The sequence below is a fragment of the Neoarius graeffei genome, chromosome 18 (assembly GCF_027579695.1).
Source record: "Neoarius graeffei isolate fNeoGra1 chromosome 18, fNeoGra1.pri, whole genome shotgun sequence".
Lineage (NCBI taxonomy): Eukaryota > Metazoa > Chordata > Actinopteri > Siluriformes > Ariidae > Neoarius > Neoarius graeffei.
The window spans coordinates 910,001-917,500 of NC_083586.1; positions in this window are offsets into that span (position 1 = coordinate 910,001).

The following is a 7,500-nucleotide window of genomic DNA, read 5'->3' on the forward strand; positions in this document are numbered from 1 at the left end:
TAATAAAATTCAAAATGGCGGAAAATCTACCAGGTGCAATATGATGACATAGGTTGCGTTCGATTCGGTTTGACCGATGGATTGGACCAATACTAAGATTTTGACAATCAGCCATTCGGTTCAAAAGAAACAAACAGAAATGTACTTCCAACTTTGACCTGTTGGTGGCGCTAGAGAGTTTGAGGTGGTGAGCTGAAATTTGCTGACAAGAACCTTGAGGCAGCCTAGAATCAGTGTGCCAAATTTCTCAACCTCTCGCCAGACGGTTCTATGGGTTGCCATAGAATTTCATTGATTTTAACAAAATTCAAAATGGCGGAAAATCCTCAAGGCAGAATATGACGTGATATGGTGCGATGGATTCGTCTTGACCTAGGGATTCCAGAGATAGTGGAATTTTGTTTCTATCCAAAATGCATCATGAGATATGAGCCCAAAGTCATTTTTCTTAGTTATAGCGCCCCCTAGCGGCCAATTTGTTCCAAATTTTTGGGGGCCCTTTGTGAAGGGGTGGTGCATAGTGCCACCAAGTTTCGTCAAGATCGACCAAAGGGCCGCTGAGATATCAGCGCACTTCCTGTTTTGCATCGGCTCAGCCAAATTTGATTGGCTCCCATGGCCAAACGGTTATGAAATTCAAAATACTGGGTATAACTTTTGTGCAGGTTGGTCCAATTTTGCTGTCTTCCAAGTTTGGGAGAAATTGGTCAAAAATTGAGGGAGGAGTAGCATTTTAATTGATTTTCACAAAATTCAAAATGGCGGGAAAACTATATGGGCGGAAAATGACGTCATGGGGTGCTTTGGATTCGTCTTGGCCCAAGGATTCCAGGGATACCAAGTTTTTGAAAATCGGACCAACGGGTCAAAAGTTACAAGCAGAAATGTACCTGCGACTTTGACCTGTTGGTGGCGCTAGACGGTTTGAGGTAGAGGCCTGAAATTTGCTGAGAGGAATGTTGAGACTGTCTAGAATCAGTGTGCCAAATTTCACAACTTTTTACCAGACGGTTCTATGGGCTGCCATAGACTTGCAGAGGCGGAAGTGGACTGAATAATAATAATAATAATAATAAGAAACAATAGAATCACTATGGGTGCCTTCGCAGCTTTGCTGCTTGGCCCCCAAATATAGCTGCAAGCAGCAATGTGGGGGCCAAGCAACCTATGAGCCTACTCGGAAGGCCAGCAGAATGCACTTGGGCCAGGTAATGCCCTTGTGCAGCTTAGTCCAAAGTTGCTATCTACCAAGTTTGGGAGAAATTGGTGAAAAATTGAGGGAGGAGAAGCGTTTTAATTGATTTTGACAAAATTCAAAATGGCGGAAAATCCTAAAGGCTGAATATGACGTGATAGGCTGCGATGGATTCGGCTTGAGCCAAGGATTCCAGAGCTAGTGGAATTTTGTTTCTAGCCCAAACACATCATGAGATATGAGCCAAAATTCGTTTTTGATAGTTATAGCGCCCCCTAGCTGCCAAGTTGGTCCAAGTTTTTTGGGGACCTTTCTGGTGGTGTCTGGCATAATGCCACCAAGTTTCGTTAAGATCTGCCAAAGGGCGGCCGAGATGTGAGCACACATCCTCTTTCGCGTCTGGCTGCCACGGCCAAACGCTCAGGAAATTCGAAAATCCGTGTAAGATTCTTGTGCAGCATCATCCAGAGTTGCTATGGACCAAAGTTGGGAGAAAATGGTCAAAAACTGAGGGAGGAGTAGCATTTTAATTGATTTTCACATAATTCAAAATGGCGGAAAATCTACCAGGTGCAATATGACGAAACAGGGCGCGTTGGATTCATTTTGACCCAAGCATTCCAGAGATACTAAGCTTTTGACGATCAGACGTATGGTTCAAAAGTAACAACCAGAAATGTACCTGCGAATTTGACCTGTTGGTGGCGCTAGAGAGTTTGAGGTGGTGAGTTGAAATTTGGTCACAAGACCCTTGAGGGTGCCTAGAATCAGTCTGCCAAATTTGAAAACCTCTAGTCATACGGTTCTATGGGTTGCCATCGAATTTCTTTGATTTTAACAAAATTCAAAATGGCGGAAAATCCTCAAGTCAGAATATGACGGCATAGGGTGCGATGCATTCGTCTTGACCCATGGATTCCAGAGATAGTGGAATTTTGTTTCTACCCAAAACGCATCATGAGATATGAGCCAAAAGACATTTTTCCTAGTTATAGCGCCCCCTAGCAGCCAATTTGTTCCAAATTTTTTGTTGCCCTTTGGGGAGGGGTGCTGCATAAAGCCACCAAGTTTCGTTAAGATAGGCCAAAGGGTGGCCGAGAAATGAGCACACTTCCTGTTTTGCATCTGCAAGCCAAATTTGATTGGCTGCCACAGCCAAACGCTTAGGAAATTCTAATTACCGGGTAAGATTCTTGTGCAGATTAGTCCCCAGTTGCCATCTACCAAGCTTGGGAGAAATTGTTCAAAAATTGAGGGAGGAGAAGCATTTTAATTGATTTTCACATAATTCAAAATGGCGGAAAATCTACTGGGTGGAATATGACGAGACAGGGCGCGTTGGAGTCGCTGTGACACAATCATTCCAGCGATACTAAGATTTTGATGATCAGACGTATGGTTCAAAAGTAACAAGCAGAAATGTACCTGCAACTTTGACCTGTTGGTGGCGCTAGAGAGTTTGAGGTGGTGAGTTGAAATTTGGTGACAAGATCCTTGAGGCAGCCTAGAATCAGTTTGCCAAGTTTAAAAACCTCTAGTCAGATGGTTCTATGCGTTGCCATAGAATTTCATTGATTTTAACAAAATTCAAAATGGCGGAAAATCCTCAAGGCAGAATATGACGTCATAGGGTGCGATGGATTCGTCTTGACCCATGGATTCCAGAGATAGTTGAATTTTCTTTCTAGCCAAAACGCATCATGAGATATGAGCCAAAAGGCATTTTTCCTAGTTATAGCGCCCCCTAGCGTCCAATTTGGTCCAAATTTGTTGTGGCCCTTTGGGAAGGGGTTTTGCATAATGCCACCAAGTTTCGTCAAGATTGGCCAAAGGGCCACCGAGATATGAGTGCACTTCCTGTTTTGCGTCTGCGCAGCCAAATTTGATTGGCTGCCACGGCCAAACGCTTGTGAAATTCAAATCACCGGGTATAACTTTTGTGCAGGTTAGTCCAATTATGCTATCTTCCAAGTTTGGGAGAAATTGGTAAAAAATTGAGGGAGTTGAAACATTTTAATTGATTTTCACAAAATTCAAAATGGCGGGAAAAGTATATGGCGGAAAATGACGTCATGGGGTGCCTTGGATTCGTCTTGGCCCAAGGATTCCAGGGATACCAAGTTTTTGAAAATCAGACGAACGGTTCAAAAGTTACAAGCAGAAATGTACCTGCGACTTTGAGCTGTTGGTGGCGCTAGAGGGTTTGAGGTAGAGGCCTGAAATTTGCTGAGAGGAATGTTGAGAGTGTCTAGAATCAGTGTGCCAAATTTCACAACTTTTTACCAGACGGTTCTATGGGCTGCCATAGACTTGCAGAGGCGGAAGTGGACTGAATAATAATAATAATAATAATAATAATAATAATAATAAATATAGCTGCAAGCAGCAATGAGGGGGCCAAGCAAGCTATGAGCCTAGTCGTCAGGCTCGCAGAATGCATTTGGGCCAGACAGATGGTCACGAGCACACACAAGAAGTTTCATGTCGATATACCATCGTTTGACTGAGATACAAGGTCATTTGTTGTTCGGCGGCTTCATCATCAAATTCGATTGACTGTGATGGCTGAAATTACTTCAAGTGTACTTGGTGTGTATGTGTGTGTGTGTGTGTGTGTGTGTGTGTGTGTGTGTGCTAGAAGACTGCTGACATATGAGCTCAATGACATATGAGCCAAAATATATTTTGTATAGTTATAGCGCCCCCTAATGGCCAATGTGCACCAAATTTGGTAGGAGAGCTTGCGGAGGGGTGGGGCATAATCCCACCAAGGTTGGTTAAGAAATGTCAAAGGGCTGCCGAGATATGAGCTCACATCCTGTTTGACATCTTCGCAGCTGAGTTTCATTGGCTGCTGCGGCCAAACAGTTTAAAAATTTCAAAAGACTGAGGATAAATTTTGTGCGGCTTGGTGCAATGATGCTATCAACCAAGTCTGGGCAAATTTGGTCAAAAATTGAGGGAGGAGTAGCAATTTACATGATTTTAACAAATTTCAAAATGGCGGAAAATCTACCAGGTGCAATATGACGAGATAGGATATGTTGGATTCGGTTTGACCGATGGATTCCAGCAATACTAAGATTTTGACAATCAGCCGTACGGTTCAAAAGTAACAAGCAGAAATGTACTTCCAACTTTGTCCTGTTGGTGGCGCTAGAGAGTTTGAGGCGGTGAGTTGAAATTTGCTGACAAGAACCTTGAGCGAGCCTAGAATCAGTGTGCCAAATTTCTCAACCTCTCGTCTGACGGTTCTATGGGTTGCCATAGAATTTCATTGATTTTAACAAAATTCAAAATGGCGGAAAATCCTCAAGGCTGAATATGACGTGATAGGGTGCGATGGATTCGGCTTGAACCAAGGATTCCAGAGATCGTGGAATTTTGTTTTTAGCCCAAACGCATCATGAGATATGAGCCAAAATTCATTTTTGCTAGTTATAGCGCCCCCTAGCGGCCAAGTTGGTCCACGTTTTTTGGGGACCTTTCTGGTGGTGTCTGTCATAATGCCACCAAGTTTCGTTAAGATCTGCCAAAGGGCGGCCGAGATGTGAGCACACATCCTCTTTCGCGTCTGTGCAGCCAAATTTGATTGGCTGCCACAGCCAGACGCTTATGAAATTCGAAAATCCGTGTAAGAGTCTTGTGCAGTTTCCTCCACCGTTGCTATGGACCAAATTTGGGAGAAAATGGTCAAAAACTGAGGGAGGAGTAGCATTTTAATTGATTTTCACATAATTCAAAATGGCGGAAAATCTACCAGGTGCAATATGACGAAACAGGGCGCGTTGGATTCATTTTGACCCAAGCATTCCAGAGATACTAAGCTTTTGACGATCAGACGTATGGTTCAAAAGTAACAACCAGAAATGTACCTGCGAATTTGACCTGTTGGTGGCGCTAGAGAGTTTGAGGTGGTGAGTTGAAATTTGGTCACAAGACCCGTGAGGGTGCCTAGAATCAGTCTGCCAAATTTGAAAACCTCTAGTCATACGGTTCTATGGGTTGCCATCGAATTTCTTTGATTTTAACAAAATTCAAAATGGCGGAAAATCCTCAAGTCAGAATATGACGGCATAGGGTGCGATGCATTCGTCTTGACCCATGGATTCCAGAGATAGTGGAATTTTGTTTCTACCCAAAACGCATCATGAGATATGAGCCAAAAGACATTTTTCCTAGTTATAGCGCCCCCTAGCAGCCAATTTGTTCCAAATTTTTTGTTGCCCTTTGGGGAGGGGTGCTGCATAAAGCCACCAAGTTTCGTTAAGATAGGCCAAAGGGTGGCCGAGAAATGAGCACACTTCCTGTTTTGCATCTGCAAGCCAAATTTGATTGGCTGCCACAGCCAAACGCTTAGGAAATTCTAATTACCGGGTAAGATTCTTGTGCAGATTAGTCCCCAGTTGCCATCTACCAAGCTTGGGAGAAATTGTTCAAAAATTGAGGGAGGAGAAGCATTTTAATTGATTTTCACATAATTCAAAATGGCGGAAAATCTACTGGGTGGAATATGACGAGACAGGGCGCGTTGGAGTCGCTGTGACACAAGCATTCCAGCGATACTAAGATTTTGATGATCAGACGTATGGTTCAAAAGTAACAAGCAGAAATGTACCTGCAAATTTGACCTGTTGGTGGCGCTAGAGAGTTTGAGGTGGTGAGTTGAAATTTGGTGACAAGATCCTTGAGGCAGCCTAGAATCAGTTTGCCAAGTTTAAAAACCTCTAGTCAGATGGTTCTATGCGTTGCCATAGAATTTCATTGATTTTAACAAAATTCAAAATGGCGGAAAATCCTCAAGGCAGAATATGACGTCATAGGGTGCGATGGATTCGTCTTGACCCATGGATTCCAGAGATAGTTGAATTTTCTTTCTAGCCAAAACGCATCATGAGATATGAGCCAAAAGGCATTTTTCCTAGTTATAGCGCCCCCTAGCGTCCAATTTGGTCCAAATTTGTTGTGGCCCTTTGGGAAGGGGTTTTGCATAATGCCACCAAGTTTCGTCAAGATTGGCCAAAGGGCCACCGAGATATGAGTGCACTTCCTGTTTTGCGTCTGCGCAGCCAAATTTGATTGGCTGCCACGGCCAAACGCTTGTGAAATTCAAATCACCGGGTATAACTTTTGTGCAGGTTAGTCCAATTATGCTATATTCCAAGTTTGGGAGAAATTGGTAAAAAATTGAGGGAGTTGAAACATTTTAATTGATTTTCACAAAATTCAAAATGGCGGGAAAAGTATATGGCGGAAAATGACGTCATGGGGTGCCTTGGATTCGTCTTGGCCCAAGGATTCCAGGGATACCAAGTTTTTGAAAATCAGACCAACGGTTCAAAAGTTACAAGCAGAAATGTACCTGCGAATTTGAGCTGTTGGTGGCGCTAGAGGGTTTGAGGTAGAGGCCTGAAATTTGCTGAGAGGAATGTTGAGAGTGTCTAGAATCAGTGTGCCAAATTTCACAACTTTTTACCAGACGGTTCTATGGGCTGCCATAGACTTGCAGAGGCGGAAGTGGACTGAATAATAATAATAATAATAATAATAATAATAATAATAATAATAAATATAGCTGCAAGCAGCAATGAGGGGGCCAAGCAGGCTATGAGCCTAGTCGTCAGGCTCGCAGAATGCATTTGGGCCAGACAGATGGTCACGAGCACACACAAGAAGTTTCATGTCGATATACCATCGTTTGACTGAGATACAAGGTCATTTGTTGTTCGGCGGCTTCATCATCAAATTCGATTGACTGTGATGGCTGAAATTACTTCAAGTGTACTTGGTGTGTATGTGTGTGTGTGTGTGTGTGTGTGTGTGTGTGTGCTAGAAGACTGCTGACATATGAGCTCAATGACATATGAGCCAAAATATATTTTGTATAGTTATAGCGCCCCCTAATGGCCAATGTGCACCAAATTTGGTAGGAGAGCTTGCGGAGGGGTGGGGCATAATCCCACCAAGGTTGGTTAAGAAATGTCAAAGGGCTGCCGAGATATGAGCTCACATCCTGTTTGACATCTTCGCAGCTGAGTTTCATTGGCTGCTGCGGCCAAACAGTTTAAAAATTTCAAAAGACTGAGGATAAATTTTGTGCGGCTTGGTGCAATGATGCTATCAACCAAGTCTGGGCAAATTTGGTCAAAAATTGAGGGAGGAGTAGCAATTTACATGATTTTAACAAATTTCAAAATGGCGGAAAATCTACCAGGTGCAATATGACGAGATAGGATAGGTTGGATTCGGTTTGACCGATGGATTCCAGCAATACTAAGATTTTGACAATCAGCCGTACGGTTCAA